Source organism: Triticum urartu, chromosome 4A (assembly GCF_056163025.1).
Source record: "Triticum urartu cultivar PI428250 chromosome 4A, HENAU_Tu73, whole genome shotgun sequence".
In the NCBI taxonomy this organism is placed as follows: domain Eukaryota; kingdom Viridiplantae; phylum Streptophyta; class Magnoliopsida; order Poales; family Poaceae; genus Triticum; species Triticum urartu.
Genome location: NC_141876.1, coordinates 415,875,059 through 415,883,071, shown reverse-complemented (window position 1 = coordinate 415,883,071; position 8,013 = coordinate 415,875,059).

Sequence of the window (8,013 nt, the reverse complement as noted above, 5' to 3'; positions counted from 1 at the left end):
TGTGTTCAAAAATCTTCTGTGGAGTATTCGGAGGAGGAACCCGCCTTGCAATGCTGAAGACAATTTGCACGTCGGACTCATCGTCATTGAATCCTAGTTCAGGGGCTACTGAGGGAGTCCTGGATTAGGGGGTCCTCGGACAGCCGGACTATGTACTTTGGCCGGACTGTTGGACTATGAAGATACAAGATTAAATACTTCGTCCCGTGTCCGTGTAGGACTCTCCTTTGCGTGGAAGGCAAGCTTGGCAATTCGGATATGTAGATCTCCTCCCTTGTAACCGACTCTGTGTAACCCTATCCCCCTCCGGTGTCTATATAAACCCGAGGGTTTAGTCCGTAGGACAACAACAATCATAATCATAGGCTAGCTTCTAGGGTTTAGCCTCTACGATCTCGTGGTAGATCAACTCTTGTAATACTCATATCATCAAGATCAATCAAGCAGGACGTAGGGTATTACCTCCATCGAGAGGGCCCAAACCTGGGTAAACATTGTGTCCCCAATCTCCTGTTACCATCCGCCTTAGATGCACAGTTCGGGACCCCCTACCCGAGATCCGCCGGTTTTGACACTGACAGGCACCTCATGTGCTCTCCGGACTCCGTTTTCTTGCACGATACTTCTTTTGGTCAGTAAAAATTCATTATATAATCTCCCGAAGGTTTTGACCATCTTATCACGCAAATATCTCCTGTTTTTGTTTCGAGCTCTTTTCTGCCAAGGTTGTCAAGGCCAGGCATCATGTCGTCTCCCTCCTCCTCCAACAATGAGGGCAACGATGCTTGGCTAATGAGGATAGAGCTGAAGAGAGAAGAGCTCGGAGAGATCAACAAGGATGATGGGATCAAGAAGGCCATGGGGGACCAAGTTCCGGCAGTAGTAGAAGAAGACATCCTTCAACCTCACCACAATCTCTTTACCCCAACAGAGATTGAGGCTTTCAAGATGATTGAGTTAGCTCGTATTCAAAACAAGTATCTCACAAGTGAAAATATTTTGTTGAAGGAGCATATCATCGCACTCAAGGGCATTATCCACAAATTGGAGGATCTCCTACGCTCGATGTGCAACTATCCATCATCACCAACACCTTCTTCACCAACAAAGAACTGAGTATGGGGTATGGGCACTCCCCTTGGCAACTTCCAAGCTTGGGGGAGTGCCCCGGTATCGTATCACCATCACTTTTATCTTTACCATTTTTCTTAGTTCGATCCTTTTGGTAATATCTTGATCTAGTAGAATAAAGTTTTAGTATGATCTAATTTTGAGTTTTTGTTGTATGATCCTTCTATGTAATCAAGTCCGTGAGCTATATATAATAAAGATTAGTGTTGAGTCAAGGGCTTGGTTATTTTGCTATGATCTTGAAGGGATAAAATAAAAGAGAAAGAATAAAAAGAAATAAAGAGATCATATGGATCTTATGGAGAGTAATGACTTCACATATAAAGAGTATGATGAATAAAAGTTGTTGAGAGTTGACAAATATAGTTTTGGTCATCGTTGCAATTAATAGGAAATAATAAGGAAAGAGAGGTTTTCACATATAAATATACTATCTTGGACGTCTTTTATGATTGTGAGCACTCATTAAAATATGACATGCTAAAGAGTTGACATTGGACAAGGAAGACAACATAATGGGTTATGTTTTCTTATATCTGAAATAAATTATATTGTCATGGATCATCCAACATGTTGAGCTTGCCTTTCCCTCTCATGCTAGCCAAATTCTTTGCACCAAGTAGAGATACTACTTGTGCTTCCAAATATCCCTAAACCCAGTTTTGCCATGAGAGTCCGCCATATCTACATATGGATTGGGTAAGATCCTTCAAGTAAGTTGTCATCATTGTAAGCAATAAAAATTGCTCTCTAAATATGTATGATTTATTAGTGCGGAGAAAATTAGCTTTATACGATCTTGTGATGTGGAAGAAATAAAAGCGATGGACTACATAATAAAGTTCCATATCACAAGTGGCAATATAAAGTGACATTCTTTCGCATTAAGATTTTGTGCATCCAACCATAAAAGCACATGACAACCTTTGCTTCCCTCTGCGAACGGCCTATCTTTTATTCTTGTCTTATACTTCATGCAAAGAGTCACAGTGATGTTCACCTTTCTTTTTACATTTTATCCTTTGGCAAGCACAATGTGTTGGAAAGATCCTGATATATATAGCTAATTGGATGTGAGTTTTCATGAACTATTATTGTTGACATTACCGTTGAGGTAAGAGGTTGGGAGGCAAAACTATAAGCCCCTATCTTTCTCTGTGTCCGATTAAAACTTCATAACCATAAATGGCGCGTGAGTGTTAGCAATTGTGAAAGACTAAATTGCTGAAAAGCTCTTATTGACTCTTTCCTATGTTATGATAAATTGCAATTGCTCCAATGACTGAGATTATAGTTTGTTAGTTTTCAATGAAGTTTATGATTCATACTTGAAATTGTGCTTGAATTATTACTCTAGCATAAGAAATCATATGACAAGAATTATATAAGTTGCTGTTCTAAGAATGATCATGATGCCCTCATGTCCGTATTTTATTTTTATCGACACCTCTATCTCTAAACATGTGGACATATTTTTCGATTTCGGCTTTCGCTTGAGGACAAGCGAGGTCTAAGCTTGGGGGAGTTGATACGTCCATTTTGCATCATGCTTTTATATCGATATTTGTTGCATTATGGGCTGTTATTACACATTATGTCACAATACTTATGCCTATTCTCTCTTATTTTACAAGGTTTGCATGAAGAGGGGGAATGCTGGCAGCTAGAATTCTAGGCTGAAAGAGGAGAAAATATTAGAGACCTAATCTGCACAACTCCAAAAGTCCTGAAACTTCACGAGAGCCCGTTTCGGAATATATAAAAAATATTGGGCGAAAGAAGTACCAGAGGGGGGCCACCCACCGTCCACGAGGGTGGGGGCGCGCCCTACCCCCCTGGGCGCGCCCCCTGCATCATGGGCCCCCTGTCAGCCCTCTGATGCCCATCTTTGGCTATATGGAGTCTTTCGTCGAGGAAAAAAATAATAAGCAAGCTTTCGGGAAGAAACTCCGCCGCCACGAGGCGGAACCTTGGCAGAACCAATCTAGGGCTCCGACGGAGCTGTTCTGCCGGGGAAACTTCCCCCCGGGAGGGGGAAATCATCACCATCGTCATCACCAACGATCCTTCTTTGAAAGTGCTAGTTATCGACTAGAAAGAGGGGTGAATAGGCAATTTTTATGAAAGTATTTCAAACACAGAGGCTTTGAAGACAAACAGAATAAATGAACCTATTAATATGCAGCGGAAGGTAGACTACACTAGACAAGCCATAGTCAAGTAAGCAATGAAGTGAAATCACGAAGACTATCAGCAGCTAGGTAGTATGGATCAAGATGGAAGATAGTATGAAGCCAATCAACAACAGTCTTCACACAGTGAAGTCAATCAGATCATGCAAGCAGACAATGACTTCACGAAGACAAATTATAAGTAAAGAGAGAGGTAAGGATAGAACCAATTTCTTGGTGAGGACATGTATTTGTTGGACCAGTTCCAGTTGTTGTGGCAACTGTACGCCTGGTTAGGGAGGTTGAGATTCAACTCAGAAGACCGCGTCTTCACCTTATTCCCCTTGAGCTAAGGACACACAGTCCTCGCCCAATCACTCTGGTAAGTCTTCAAGGTTGACTTCCAAACCTTCACAGACTTCGTTCACTGGCGATCAACAATGACTCTTGGATGCTCATAACGCGACGCCTAACCGGCTGGAGGATTCACAGTCCTCAAGCGTAACAAGTCTTCAGGTCACGCACACAGAAAGACTTCAGTGATGCCTAACACTCTTTGGTTCTAGGTGTTTAGGGATTTGTCCTCGCAAGGATTTCTCTCTCAAAGGCTTTGGAGGTGGGTTGCTCTCAAACACAAAAGCCGTGCACTAACTCTGAGTAGCCACCAATTTATGGTGTAGGGGGTAAGCTATTTATAGCCAGGAGGCAACCCGACATGATTTGTCCGAAATGACCCTGGGTCACTAAGGAACTGACACGTGTCCAACGGTCAGATTTCAAACACACGCGGCAGCTTGACTTGGGCTACAAGTAAAGCTGACTTATCCAGCTCTAGATAAGATTCGCTCTCATTGTCTTTGCTCGAAGACATAGGATTTGGTTGAGCATCACTTCAGTCACTCTGACTTTGTTCACTTAGACCCCACTTAACAGTACGGTGGTTCCTATGACTCAACAAAGAAGAAAAGGAAACTACGGAACAACTATGTCTTCGCAATCCATAGTCTTCATACGATGTCTTCTCGTGTCATAGTCTTCAATGTGAAACTCTTCACAAACCACCATTGTCTTCAATATCTTCACACATTTTCAGGGATCATCTCTGGTAGGTAAACCAAATCAATGAGGGACTACTACCTGTGTTATCCTACAATTCTCTCAAACACAATAGTCCCTCAACCAAGTTTGTCGTCAATACTCCAAAACCAACTAGGGGTGGCTGATACGTCTCCAACGTATCTATAATTTTTTATTGCTCCATGCTATATTATCTACTGTTTTGGACATTATTGGGCATTATTATCCACTTTTATATTATTTTTGGGACTAACCTATTAACCGGAGGCCCAGCCCAGAATTGTTGTTTTTTGCCTGTTTTAGGGTTTCGAAGAAAAGGAATATCAAACGGAGTCCAAACGGAATGGAACCTTCGGGAACGTGATTTTCTCACCGAATACAACTCAGGAGACTTGGAGCCTACGTCAAGCCAACTAACAGGAGGCCACGAGGTAGGGGGCACGCCTGCCCCCCAGGCGCGCCCTCCACCCTCGTGGGCCCCCTGTTGCTCCACCGACGTACTTCTTCCTCCTATATATACCCACGTACCCCCAAACGATCAGATACGGAGCCAAACCCTAATTCCACCATCGTAACTTTCTGTATCCACGAGATCCCATCTTGGGGCCTGTTTCGGAGCTCCGCCGGAGGGGGCATCGATCACGGAGGGCTTCTACATCAACACCATAGCCTCTCCGATGAAGTGTGAGTAGTTTTACTTCAGACCTATGGGTCCATAGTTAGTAGCTAGATGGCTTCTTCTCTCTTTTTGGATCTCAATACAATGTTCCCCCCCTCTCTTGTGTAGATCTATTCGATGTAATCTTATTTTTGCGGCATGTTTGTTGAGACCGATGAATTGTGGGTTTATGATCAAGTCTATCTATGAATAATATTTGAATCTTCTCTGAATTCTTTTATGTATGATTGGTTATCTTTGCAAGTCTCTTCGAATTATCAGTTTGGTTTGGCCTACTAGATTGATCTTTCTTGCAATGGGAGAAGTGCTTAGCTTTGGGTTCAATCTTGCGGTGTCCTTTCCCGGTGACAGTAAGGGCAGCAAGGCACGTATTGTATTGTTGCCATCGAGGATAACAAGATGGGGTTTCTTCATATTGCATGAGTCTATCCCTCTACATCATGTCATCTTTCTTAAGGTGTTACTCTGTTTTTAACTTAATACTCTAGATGCATGCTAGATAGCGGTCGATGAGTGGAGTAATAGTAGTAGATGTAGGCAGGAGTCGGTCTACTTGTCTCGGACGTGATGCCTATATACATGATCATACCTAGATATTGTCATAACTATGCTCAGTTCTGTCAATTGCTCAACAGTAATTTGTTCACCCACCATAGAATACTTATGCTCTCGAGAGAAGCCACTAGTGAAACCTATGGCCCCCGGGTCTATCTTTATCATATGAATCTCCTACTACTTAGTTATTAACTTTGCTATTTATCTTGCCTTTATTTTACTTTGCATCTTTATCATAAAAGTACCAAAAATCTTATCTTATCATATCTATCAGATCTCACTCTCGTAAGTGGCCTTATAGGGATTGACAATCCCTATTTGCGTTGGTTGCGAGGATTTATTTGTTTTGTGCAGGTACGAGGGACTCACGCGTAGCCTCCTACTGGATTGATACCTTGGTTCTCAACAACTGAGGGAAATACTTACGCTACTTTGCTGCATCATCCGTTCCTCTTCGGGGAAAACCAACGCAGTTCTAAAAGAGGTAGCAGTGGCACTAGATGCACTTACAATCTCCCCTTTTTGGTGATTGATGACAAACTGGTTGAATTTTTCAACGGGATAAAAGTATGTCAAATTGTAAGGATAAGGTATTGTCTTCATAAGTAGCAAAAGGCTCCCCCTGAAGATGTGCATAGAAATAATTTGCATTTGAATGCAACTGCACATGGCAGGTTTTACTTGTGGAGATCCTCTTCAGCTTATGAAGACAATTCATCATGCATGAAAGAATACAATGAAGATAATGACATGCATAATGAAAAATGCATGTATGTGGAATGACTTCGTGCGGAATTTATCATCGCATCACATAGTTAACAGAAAAGGTAGCAGACAACCATCAAGTTTAAGTGTTAGAACTCAAAGAACCGAAAGTATCAAAACCAAGAGTTGTAAACACTTGCAAAAGTATAGCAACCACCCATAAGGACCCGCTTGAAGACTATCAACTCATATGCTTCTCCCCCTTTTGTCAGTAAGAGCCAAAAAGGCTTGAAGACATAGAGCTCTACTTATTCCCATGAGTAGGTGAAGGTGCAGGGTCGACGTTGGAGTCCGGTGGTGCAGAAGAGCTTGGTGTAGTGTCGATTCGCGGCGAAGTTGTAGTTGGTGAAGTAGCATCATCTTCGTCATCAACGACTCGGGCATCGACAATTGCTGCCGAGGAGGAGTACTCAGAGTCTTCGAGTGAGGGAGTCCGACGCAAGAGAGCGTTCCTGGGAGGAGTGGAATCAAATTTGAATCGCTCTATGAAGCCATCCTATTGAAGATCATCTTAAGAGCTTATCAATGTCGGACTCTTCCACGACCGCCAATAGGTTTCATGTGTGACAAAGGTATTCTTGGTGGCAAGATTTCGAATGCGATTAACGTCCACCAAGAGACTCTGCATCTGACGCTTGAGCCAGTCATGATGCTTATCCTATTTTTGATGTAATGCCACGAGAAGCTCCTAGTCATTGAGAGCGCGAGATCGCTTCCGAGGCCTTTGAGCAATGGTGCTTTCAGTGGCTTCAATGGTTGCGCAACGAGGTGCACGAGTGTTACTAGCAAGAGGATAAACACGAGTGGCAGCAAGAACTCCTGCAATGAGTTGTGTGAAGCTTTGGTGATCTGCATTGTGAAGATATAGAAGCTCCTTGGCAGGTTCAGGGTAGATGGTTTCGACAGACATATCAACCTCTGGCAAAAGATGAGATGATTGCGCGTAGAGGGCTGATAGTTGATAGAAGAGTGAAGCTTGATGAGGCGCATTACCCATGGAGCATAAAATTTCAGACCAAATAGATCAGAGCCAGACGCAGAAAGTTGCCTGATGAAGAAGTTTTGAGCATTGAAGCTGATGCCATTGAGGATATAGAAAACCAATGTCTTCATTCTTCCTTCAAGCTTTGTTGCAGGAGAATGTCCTTTGACAGGCCATAGAGTTCGCCGGATGATATGATAAATGGTGCGGGGTAGATACTCTAGGTCTTCAAAAAATTTCCTACGCACACGCAAGATCACGGTGATGCATAGCAACGAGAGGGGAGAGTATCGTCTATGTACCCTCGTAGACCGTAAGTGGAAGCGTTATGAGAACGCGGTTGATGTAGTCGTACGTCTTCACGATTCGACCGATCCAAGTACCAAACGTATGGCACCTCCGAGTTCAGCACATGTTCAGCTCAATGATGTCCCATGAACTCCGATCCAGCAGAGCTTCACAGGAGAGTTCCGTCAGCACGACGGCGTGATGACGGTGATGATGTTGCTACTGACGCAGGGCTTCGCCTAAGCACCGCTACGATATGATCGAGGTGGATTATGGTGGAGGGGGGCACCGCACACGGCTTGGAACAATCAACTTGTGTGTTTCCATGGGGTGACCCCCTCCCTGTATCTAAAGGAGTGGAGGAG